General features: G+C 37.9%; 1 pseudogene; it reads right to left on the bottom strand.

Annotated features, from left to right (window-relative positions):
- Positions 1-249: 249 nt before the first annotated feature.
- LOC137503257 (zinc finger protein ZFP2-like) lies at positions 250-1,269 on the bottom strand (annotated as a pseudogene).
- Positions 1,270-10,602: the final 9,333 nt, after the last annotated feature.

Genomic DNA, 10,602 nt, shown 5'->3' on the forward strand with positions numbered 1-10,602 from the left:
TTTGCAACAGTATGGCTTCTCTTCTGTTTGTGTCCGCATATGAACAGTTAGGTCAGACTGCCTTTCTTTCTGAATGATTAGCCACAGACATTGCAAATGTTGGCTTCTCGCCTGTATGGGTCCGCATATGATCGGTCAGACTGCCTTTCCTCGTGAATGATTTGCCACAGACATTGCAGCTGTAAGGTTTCTCGCCTGTATTGGTCCGCATATGTTCGGTTAGTTTGCCTCTCTTTATGACTCGCCAGTATGTCTCCGCATATGTTCGGTAAGTTTGGCTCTCTTTATGAATGATTTGCCACAGACATTGCAGCTGTATGACTTCTCGCCTGTATGGGTCCTCATATGACCGGTTAGAATGCCTTTCTGTGTGAATGATTTGCCACAGACATTGCAGCGGTATGGCTTCTCGCCTGTATGGATCCGCATATGAACGGTCAGACAACCTTACCTTGTGAATGATTTGCCACAGATATTGCAGCTGTTTGGCTTCTCGCCTGTATGGGTCGGCATATGTTCGGTTAGTCTAACTCTCAGTATGAATGATTTGCCACACTCATTGCACCTGTATGGCTTCTCGCCTGTATGGATCCGCATATGATCGGTCAGAACGCCTTTTCTTGTGAAAGATTTGCCACAGGCATTGCAACTGAATGGTTTCTCGCCTGTGTGGGTCCGCATATGACCGGTTAAAATCCCGTTCTGTATGAATGATTTGCTACAAACATTGCACCTGTACGGCTTCTCGCCTGTATGGGTCTGCATATGACCGGTTAGAATGCTTTTCAGAAAGAAGAATTTGCTACAGACGTTGCACCTGTACGGCTTCTCGCCCGTATGGCTCCACATATGTGCGGTTAGTTTACCTCTCTGTGTGAATGATTTGCCACAGACATTGCACCTGTATGGCTTCTCGCGTGTATGGGTCAGCATATGACCCGTTAGAATGCTTTTCAGTATGAATGATTTGCTACAGACGTTGCATCTGTACGGCTTGTCGCCTGTATGGGTCCGCATATGTGCGGTTAATTTACCTCTCTGTATGAATGATTTGCCACAGACATTGCAGCAGTAAGGCTTCTCGCCTGTATGAGTCCGCATATGATCGGTGAGACTGCCTTTCTGTCTGAATGACTTGCTACAGACATTGCACCTGTATGGCTTCTCTCCTGTTCTAGTCACCTTGTGATAAGATAAACTACTTTTCTTGACAAATGATTTGCAACATAAGGTGCAAAAATGAGGCTTGTTGCCTGTGTGAGTACCCATGTGACCTGCTACTTTTTTCCGGCTGAAGGATTTACCACCGACGTTGCAGCAGTATCGGTTCTCGCTCGTGTGAGAGCGCATAACGTCCGGCCTTTTCCTGAAATTTTTATGAGATACTGAGCATTCGTTTATAATCACACCTTTATGCAACAGCTGATCATCAGTTTGTTCCTCTATGAATATTTCCTCCTTAGTATCTTCGGAAGGCTGTCAGTAAGAAATAAGAAAAGTAGAATAAAGAAGTAAGGAAACAAAAATATATAGGCTTAAAATAGAAACAGCCGAGAAAATAAATTTCACAGTGGCACAAGAAGACTATGATTAATTTATCTCCCATTTAAAAAATATATAATGGAAAGGAACAATCAAATGAAAATCCCAATGAATGCAAGAGAGGTGTCTACCTTGGTGGCAAATGGTACACAAAAATACATTATTATAAAGCACTAAATTTTAAAAGAACAGAGGAGACAATTTCCTAAAAACAGTATTATACAATTTTTGCTATTTTTTCTATTAAGTACACAGCTCATCCTTAATAAATGTAAAGAATTTACAAACTCTTACTCATAATATTTTCTGTTTTACAAACATAATCAACACACATATCACTTGTGCAACTACTCCAAATAATACTATACAAATTCTATTCGGTTAAAATTTACATTGCATTTACTTATTTATTTTAATTTTTACCCTTTTTGGAACCTAACTTGCACAATGACCTGCTGTGTTTTAACCTGAGTCCCTTTTGCCACTGCTTTTCAAACAATTGATGAGATATAAGAACATGAAAAGGAACACACTGTTGGACAGCAGTAGACACAGTAGCATAGAAAGGGAGGAACATTGCAAATTTGTAAATTTAAAATCACCTACATATTTGTGAATATTCAGCAGAGCATATGTACACATACGTGTATGTGAACATGTACAATTTTAGGAAATTAAATAATAGTAAGCAGTATCTCCAAATCATTGCCCAATACCATTACTTGCTTCTGTTTCTCTTTCTGTTGATCCCTAATTCCACAATGACTAGCCATTTCCTTCATCCTCTTATATTCATATTCCCCTGTTCCCATCTTCCTACATATGACTTGACTTGTCACCTCTTTGTTCATTTCCATGTTCCTATAAACTTTCTTTCCAAAAACACTTCACTGTAATATCAAATAATCCCACAGTACTCCCACCACTTTCCGAACAAGTGGACAATGCTTATATCATAAGCATAGAAATATCCATCATCCCCCTCTGTACATCACATTAAGACCAAAAGCATAAATCAGTTAATGTCCCAATCAATGAATCAATCAATCAATGAATCAATCAAACCACAGCAATTCGGACTGTTGGTTGTTTAAATAGAAAAAAATTGTGGAAATATATGAAACAAATTATTTCAATCACTAAATCATCTTCCTATAAGTGAACATTTGCCAAAATTTGTCCCCTTGAATTCAAACTTATCTTCATGTTGCAACCTTTCCTAGACTTAAAGAACATGATTTAAATGTATTCATCAACTAATGTCATTCCAAGCCATCTCTCCAATGACATCTCAGAATATACTGCTTAATCAAACAACTTGTCTCCTTTCTCCAAGTCTCCCCAGCTGAAACTTTGCAACATCTCTGTAACACAACTCTTTTGTTAGAAATCACCCGCAAGAAATGGAGCTATTTCTGTTGATCATTTCCTGTTCTCTACTCAAGTATTACTGGTGATGGTCTCACACTCTCATTGTGGCTTTGCTGGAGATTTATATGCCCTCTCCTTTACAACCCCTAAAAAACCTCATAATCATATTAAGAGATCTGTAAATTTTATTTTCAATATGTTTAAATGATTACCATAATGAAGCTATATCCTTATTATGAATAGCTAGGTACTAACAGAGATCCCCATGAAGAAATTTCACCCATCAATATAATAATAAAACTGGAGAGGACTCTTTCTATTTGTGAAACAAAGAAACTGACTTTTCAACACGTTTACAAATATAGCATTGCCCGATGTCCATCTTACAATATTGACAAGGTCTTTTTCAATTACTCATAATCCTGAAACTTATTTATTACAAAAAGCCTCATCACTTATTTCAGTTCATTATTCATATTGTTTATATATATCAGAGAATAAAGGTCTCATAATACTGCCCTGTGGGACCCAATCCCATAATTGTTACAGGATCAAATAAAGCTGCACCTACTCTTATGCTCTGAGTTCTATTTTGTAGAAATACACCAGACGTGGCCATATTTCAATGGTAAAAGGTATATTTCTACCTTTATGTAAACTATCGACCTTTATAGCCTAATCCTTGAACTTGTTTGGAGGCAAAGTTTCCACTTGGGATATCCTGGTCCACACTATTGTATTTTTTCATACAGTGGCTACAATGAGAACCACAATGTAATTTCATTATTCACATGGTTTTGTGTCATTTTTGTTAGTGAGCATGTTCTGTTGTTTATCTTTATTATCTACATATTGTTGCTGTTTGGAAGTAAATAATGTGACCTATTGTTAAGACTGTGCATTCTGTAAATTACATGTATTATTGATACTATTCAGGAGTTCAGTTGTATTTCTTAAGAGTGGTTCTAGAGGACTGTCAAATTTTGAGGTTATGGGAAGACGAAGATACCTTTCGCCAAGAAAGGCACTGTCAGAGAGCTACTTCTTGAGAAACGTCATTCACAACAAGAAATAGATTCTAGATTGCAAATACCACAGCAATCTGTAAGTAGAATTTTAAAATGTGAAGATAACAGGAAGACAAAATATGATGATGATGATGATTGTTGTTTTAAGGGGCCTAACATCGAAGGTCATCGGCCCAAGACAAAATGTCAACAACGTGTTGGAAACTGTGGGCAAAAGAAGAAACCAACCCCAAGGAGGAAGCAAAACTGATTAATTTGTCAGTAAACAACCGCAAGGTTACTAGTTTGGATTTACGTAAGAAATTAGAAGAGTATGGGTCATTTGTATTAGCCAGGACTCTGAGGCGAGAGCTGTTTAATGCTGGAATGAAAGCAAGATGACCTCAAGGCAAAGCAAAGTTTACTCCTGCTATGGCTGCAAAGAGGTTCCAGTGTGCCAAGACTCTCCAGAATTGGTCATCTGATGAATGGAAACAGGCAAGTCCATGACAATTACTGTAATTCCTAAATTATCATTCATTATTCCATTATAACCCAAACTAAGTGATGTAACCATACAGCACAGTAAATGTATGAAATTCTTCTCTTAAACCTTACAGCTTATTGCATTTAATGCTAGGCTTATTTGCTTTATTTATTTCGGGTTTGCTTTAGTGACGAATTGGTATTTCCTGTCGAAGAAGAGACAAGTCAATATGTCAAAAGATAAGGAGAAGCATTCCATCCAGATTGAGTGAGGCATCCAACTTCAGTGATGGTCTGGAGTGTGTTTTCTTGGTATGGCCGTAGTAGATTATATATTGTAGAAGGAACTATCAGACCTGAACAGTGTAGTATTAAGAACCTTTTGGTAGCTCAGGTGCAAGAGTAGTTTGGCCAAAGTGAATTTATTGTTATGCAAGATGGGCCTCCTTGCCACAAAGCCTAGAAACAGTCCAGACATGAACCCCATAGAATATCCTTAGCCGATAGCAAAGAAAAGTCCAAAGAAAAATAACGACAAAAATTGGCTTGATTGAGAAGCTCGGTCAGATGTGGTGTCATGATGACGATTTAAAGAGTCAGTGTAAAATACTGTTTGAGGGTATGCCCAGTCTAATCAAGTCGCTCATGAAAGCTAAGGGGGTGCATACCAAGTACTAATGTCATGAACTTAAAAATTGGAAACATCTCATGTGTTCAATTCTCAAATTTTTAATGTTTAATAATTTGGCCATATCTTTATAGTCACCCATTTAGCCATTGTTTTATCTATCCCAAACGCACTAATTTTTTGTCAGTAGTTTCCCGAGATCTACCCTAAGAAAATCCTTGGATATGTCAATCGTGATACTTTTGACTTCCTGAATCTAATATATCTGCTATATCCTGCTGGAATCCACAAGATGAACTTCAGTGGAATAATATTTCCTAAACCTGAACTACCTTCTATCGAGCCAGTTGGTAATTTCTTAAATGTGTATAACATAATCAGAAAGAATGCATTCCAAGTGCTTGCAAACAACACAAGTCAAGACGACTATTGTGTATTTACTAGCTTTAATTTTAGCACTTTTTCTCTATACACAGAGTGCTACTACACTAAGTATTCATTCATCTGGTATAGCTGTTTCATACACACTCGAATCAATATCTCAAAGAACTGACTTTCGTATATGCCCAGACATTTTACCCATCCCAGCAGCATTTCTAGTTTAAATTTTTTTGTATATCACCTTCAATGTTCCTTATAGTGGATATTGTAAAGTAATTTCAAAGGATTAAGTGAAATTGTCAACTGCGTCAGGTACTGCAAAAGGACATGATCAAACCATTGGTGACATATCCTATGCATCACGAGTGACAGGTGCGATGCCCATCGACTAATGAAGTATACACATTCCCATGTTGTGTAATTGCTACTTCATACCTTTCTAAATCTGTCAACATTCAATACCGTACACAGCAACAAGCCGTAGTAACACGGCTGAAAGTAATTCCAGTGTCAAGGAAGACAATGTACACTGCCGGCTGGTGCTCTCAGTGCTTTTCAATTAGCATTTTGGCAGTGAAAATTGCATGAGTTGTTCCAACACCCTTCATGAAGATGCATTGTATAGCAATAATGCTGGCGATTTCACCCAGTCAATAATGAAGGCTACTCTAAAAGATCTTCTCATGTACAATTGGGTGCAATTTGGATGGTAATTTGCACATTCTGCTGAATTGTCATTTTGCTCAAAAATAGGCACAAGGATATTTACAGCCCAATGACTGGGAACAGAGCCAGAGTCAACTCTGGCACTGAATAAGCTTGTCAGCCAGTTGATAATGAGTTCTTTAAACTGCCTCATCTTCCAGAAGTTTGCTGGATGGTCATCCGGTCCTGGGGCTTTTTGGTCCTTCATACCCCTAATGGCAAACTCCACTTCCTTTGATGTGATGCATAAGATAGGACTTACCATCAGGAATAGGGTGATGTGGTAATTCAATGCAGGAAATATCTACAAATGTTGTTGCCAATGATTGAGGATTTATTGTTTGTCCTCTAATCACTGGTCATTTTTGTCTCTAATGCAGACAGTGTGCTCAATTCTTGTGTCAATTATCATCAGATGGAAAACAGTTCTCTTCTTCTTCCCTTGAGCTCAGAGGTGTACAGAGTTTATCAGGACTACACTGACAATAATTCAAGGATGCTCTTCGTATTATGTTAAGAACAATGGTTCAATCAGACTGGCGGGAAAAATAATATATTTGAGAAAATGAGGTTAAATTGTTACTTCCTGGTGCGCGATTGAATTTGAAGAGCTGCTGCCGCCTTTCAGGGAAGATAAGGGTAAGGAGGCGTTGTGGAGTGTATGCGCAGACAGAGATAATTCTTCCTCATACAACTTCAATATTATTGTCTCTAACAGGCAATATCCACAGTCCATTTATCTAATAGCTGTAACTGCACACACAGTTAAAGAACACACTGTATTTAAGACACACATGTTAGTCAAGGAAAGCACCAGATTGTTTCTCCTCTCGTCTGTTTGTCGCAGTAATATTCTATATTAATTAACATGCTCGAAGTTTGTGTATTCCTTCCTTCATAACATTGTAAACTCAATGAAATACTGAATGAAGGAATCAACACGCCGAGTGATTTGATTACAGTGTATGTTCAATAAGGCCCCCTCCTACTTTGGTGTATAGTTTACTATGGCGTAGTAGTGAGTGACTATGGACTATGTCCAGGATGTGTAGTGTGCGGCGAACAGTTCGGAAAGCTGCCTGTATTCTTGTTACAAGATGTCTTCTCTTTCTATAGGGTTCACATAGTAGTCAATTCATGTAGAACAAACTGTACAGTGCCTACCAGAGTGTGGAAGCGACTATGCGAATAGAACGAGAAACTTGTGCATTCGCATCGAGAATTACCTATTTCTCCAAATTTCACTTCCCCTCCCTTCTCTTTTCTCATGCACTGCGGCTGACTCTCTGACATAGCAAATAGAGCAAGTTCATTAATCTGAACTGCATGACCGGAACTAACAGGGTCACTTTCATTTCCTCAAAAGGAAACATTTCCCCGAGGATCTGACTGCACCATCATTCTCAACATTCCACGAAGAGCATCCCTGATTTCTCTGTCAGTATAGTTCTTATACAGCTTGTACACAGGTCATTACAGTGAGTGCGTCTCGATTGAGATTTATATACAGTATGCCTTCATCTTATCCTACAACTCTTCTTGGACTGCAATCATCCACAGGAACGTTACATATTCAATACAAGAGGAACTAGGTTATATCGTACCCAAGTTTACTGTGATGGTTGCAGTGAAAGATCTGTAGAATGTGCCTACATGTTGTCAAATGCATTAAGATCAACAAGAGGAAAATTTATGTTGTTGCTAGGGTCTCCTTCTAGTCTTTAAGCCTCCACCACTTGATGTTCTCAGGGGCATAGAGGTCCTTAAATCTGCTATGCCTACCTTATGCAGAGGTGGAATACAGTCAGATGATATGACATTCACATCCTTTCTTCGTCGTAGATCACGGTGCTGAACGACGATCAGGTAAATTTGCTTACTGCAGTCACCACAAGTGAAACCTCAAATATGAGCTCCATCATCATATCAGGTACCGAAAGTATTACCACCATGGCAGCTATAAAAATTCTTAGTGACCATCATGCGCATTAAGGTCATCACAGAGAAGTGGAAACTCATCTTCAGGATACGCTGCAACATGACCTCGTAGCTCCTGCCAATGCTCTTCCTTATCCAGGTCATCACAGCCAGATTGTGACATAGAAAACACAAGTTCGAGAGGATGCAACATTGAATGTAATTCACATAAGGCTATTGGAATAGCACTGAACCTCAGCAACTCAATCTTGCATGCTTGCGCACACAATGAAATCAACACCATTCCTGCTGGAACTGGCACTGGCAGATAAGTTCACAGACATCTTTGATGTCATGAGATTTCTGGCCTTTCCAAACGCGACCAACTTAAAATCTAATTACATAGCTAAACTTCAATTATAAACCGGACTTACATTATCCAAATTGCAACAGGTTAACAGGAACAATAGAATGAAAAGATTAAGTAATAATAAAGCAAGAATGATATTTACTAATAAAATAATTATTCTACAATAATTCTAAGCCACATTTAGATGTATCCTAACTACAATAGTTTAACTGAAGCAACAAATATTCCTAAAGTATGAATTTATGGAACTTATGAGAATGTAAATATTCATTGACCATGTACATAAAATTTAGTTTTCTTGATTCATCAAAGAGACAAAAAGGTGAATAGTTTGAATGTAATTATCAGTCAAAGAACAGTGGCCAGTTATAATCATAAATTTAAGCCATATTAATGAAAGTTAATTGAACATAACCTACGGCATATTGTTTATTTGATGGTTTCTACCATTTCTCTTTCACACCGACACAGATAGGTCATATGCCGATGATGAGCTAAAATTGGCTAGGAATGAGAAGGAAGCAATTGTGGCCTTAATTAAGGTACATTCGCACCATTTGTTTGCTGTGAAAATGTGAAACATGCACTTCAGGGCTGTCGACAGTGGGTTCGAGCCCAGGATCTTATAAATGCAGGCCAAGAGCTACATGGCCAGTTATTCAGTACAACAAGGAAGCAATTGCTTGAATTCCTTCTCTTCCAATACTTACTGTGAGAGTATATTAATATGTAATTTCAAACAATACGTTAAAAAGTAAGTTTTTATTTTAGAAATTCAGCTTTCACAGTTCCCCAGATGTACATGCACATTTGGACATAAGTTTTCATACACATGTCCAAAATTTTACGATACATGGGGTTACTTTGGAAAAGTAAAGAGTAAAGTAGATTCCCAAAATTCTATGCAGAGCATGCCTTCCTCCCTTGAAGTCAAGATGGGCTGCCTACGTATGCTCTTCGGATCTAGGATCGAGGTGGCCCTTACTTCTTCGCAGCTTCTCTGTATGCCCTTCACCAAGAATCCCTTTAAGAGACTTATCAAGCTTATCGCCATTGTAATTACGTTAGACAATGCTTCCAAATTTATGCTTAAATTCTTGCAACACATTCCGAAGTAAACCCATGAAAGAACCTTACTCAGAAGAACAGCCAAAGATATGATTCTTGAGGTGATCAAGCTAATGCAATTTGAACCTAACAGCACTTCAGTTAGAGTAAAACAATTCACTTCAACTAACATTTCTTGACAATGTGAACATTTGGCACCACACGATACAACAAGCAACGTCTCTCACTGAGGGACAAAGAAGAAGAAATAACAATCAAGAAAAAGGTTTATCACAATAGTTCTATGATCTCTGATTGTCCTACATCAACACAGATCTATCCATATTAAGAAACAAAGTACACATATATGTGAAGATAAACCGACGTCCAGAATTATCACATGGAATATTTGGAAGAGATGTGTACGAAAATATTAATAAATTGCAGTGTATATGCTGTAAACGGGAATCATAGATCAAAGGAATCTGGGCATAGAGAAATACTCACAGGTCAATTTATCTCCAAAAGTGAGGAGACAGGGTTGGATCAAACACATTTCAATGACACTTGGGTGAAATATCAATTAAGAAATAGTAAATGTAACAATTATCATTATTTTACTGTAAAACCAATTATAGTATTAACATTAACAGCTAAAAGATAGCTGGGCATCTCAGAGAAGTTAACTGTTAACAATGTAGAATGACACTACATAAGCACTGTACAAGTCTACAGATAGTTTCACCTTAAAGTTCTACACTACACTTTATAGTGCAAATGCAGTTTTCACACCACACACAGGATTTCTACAAACCAATTTTACTAATTCCGCATCAATATATCGAAATAATACACTTTTAATACTTCTGCATCATTTATACAGCAGTGTATACTGTGGAAAGAGATCTTTCACCTACAACGTATTGTAACCAAAAATGGCATAACTGGAGTTAAAATTAAGATTGCCGCAAAAGCCTAATTTAATTCGGTCAGTGGGTCATTTACAACAGCTGTGGTGAAGGCAGGGATGTGATAACATTGGAGAAATTCGCCTTTAGGCTCATTGCTGCATGGCCGCGTGGCGATCCACTCCTTTTCTCTTATTGGTTAGGAGGTTAGCATGCGACAGATATGAACAATTAACATTT

This window comes from Anabrus simplex, chromosome X (assembly GCF_040414725.1).
Source record: "Anabrus simplex isolate iqAnaSimp1 chromosome X, ASM4041472v1, whole genome shotgun sequence".
In the NCBI taxonomy this organism is placed as follows: Eukaryota; Metazoa; Arthropoda; class Insecta; order Orthoptera; family Tettigoniidae; genus Anabrus; species Anabrus simplex.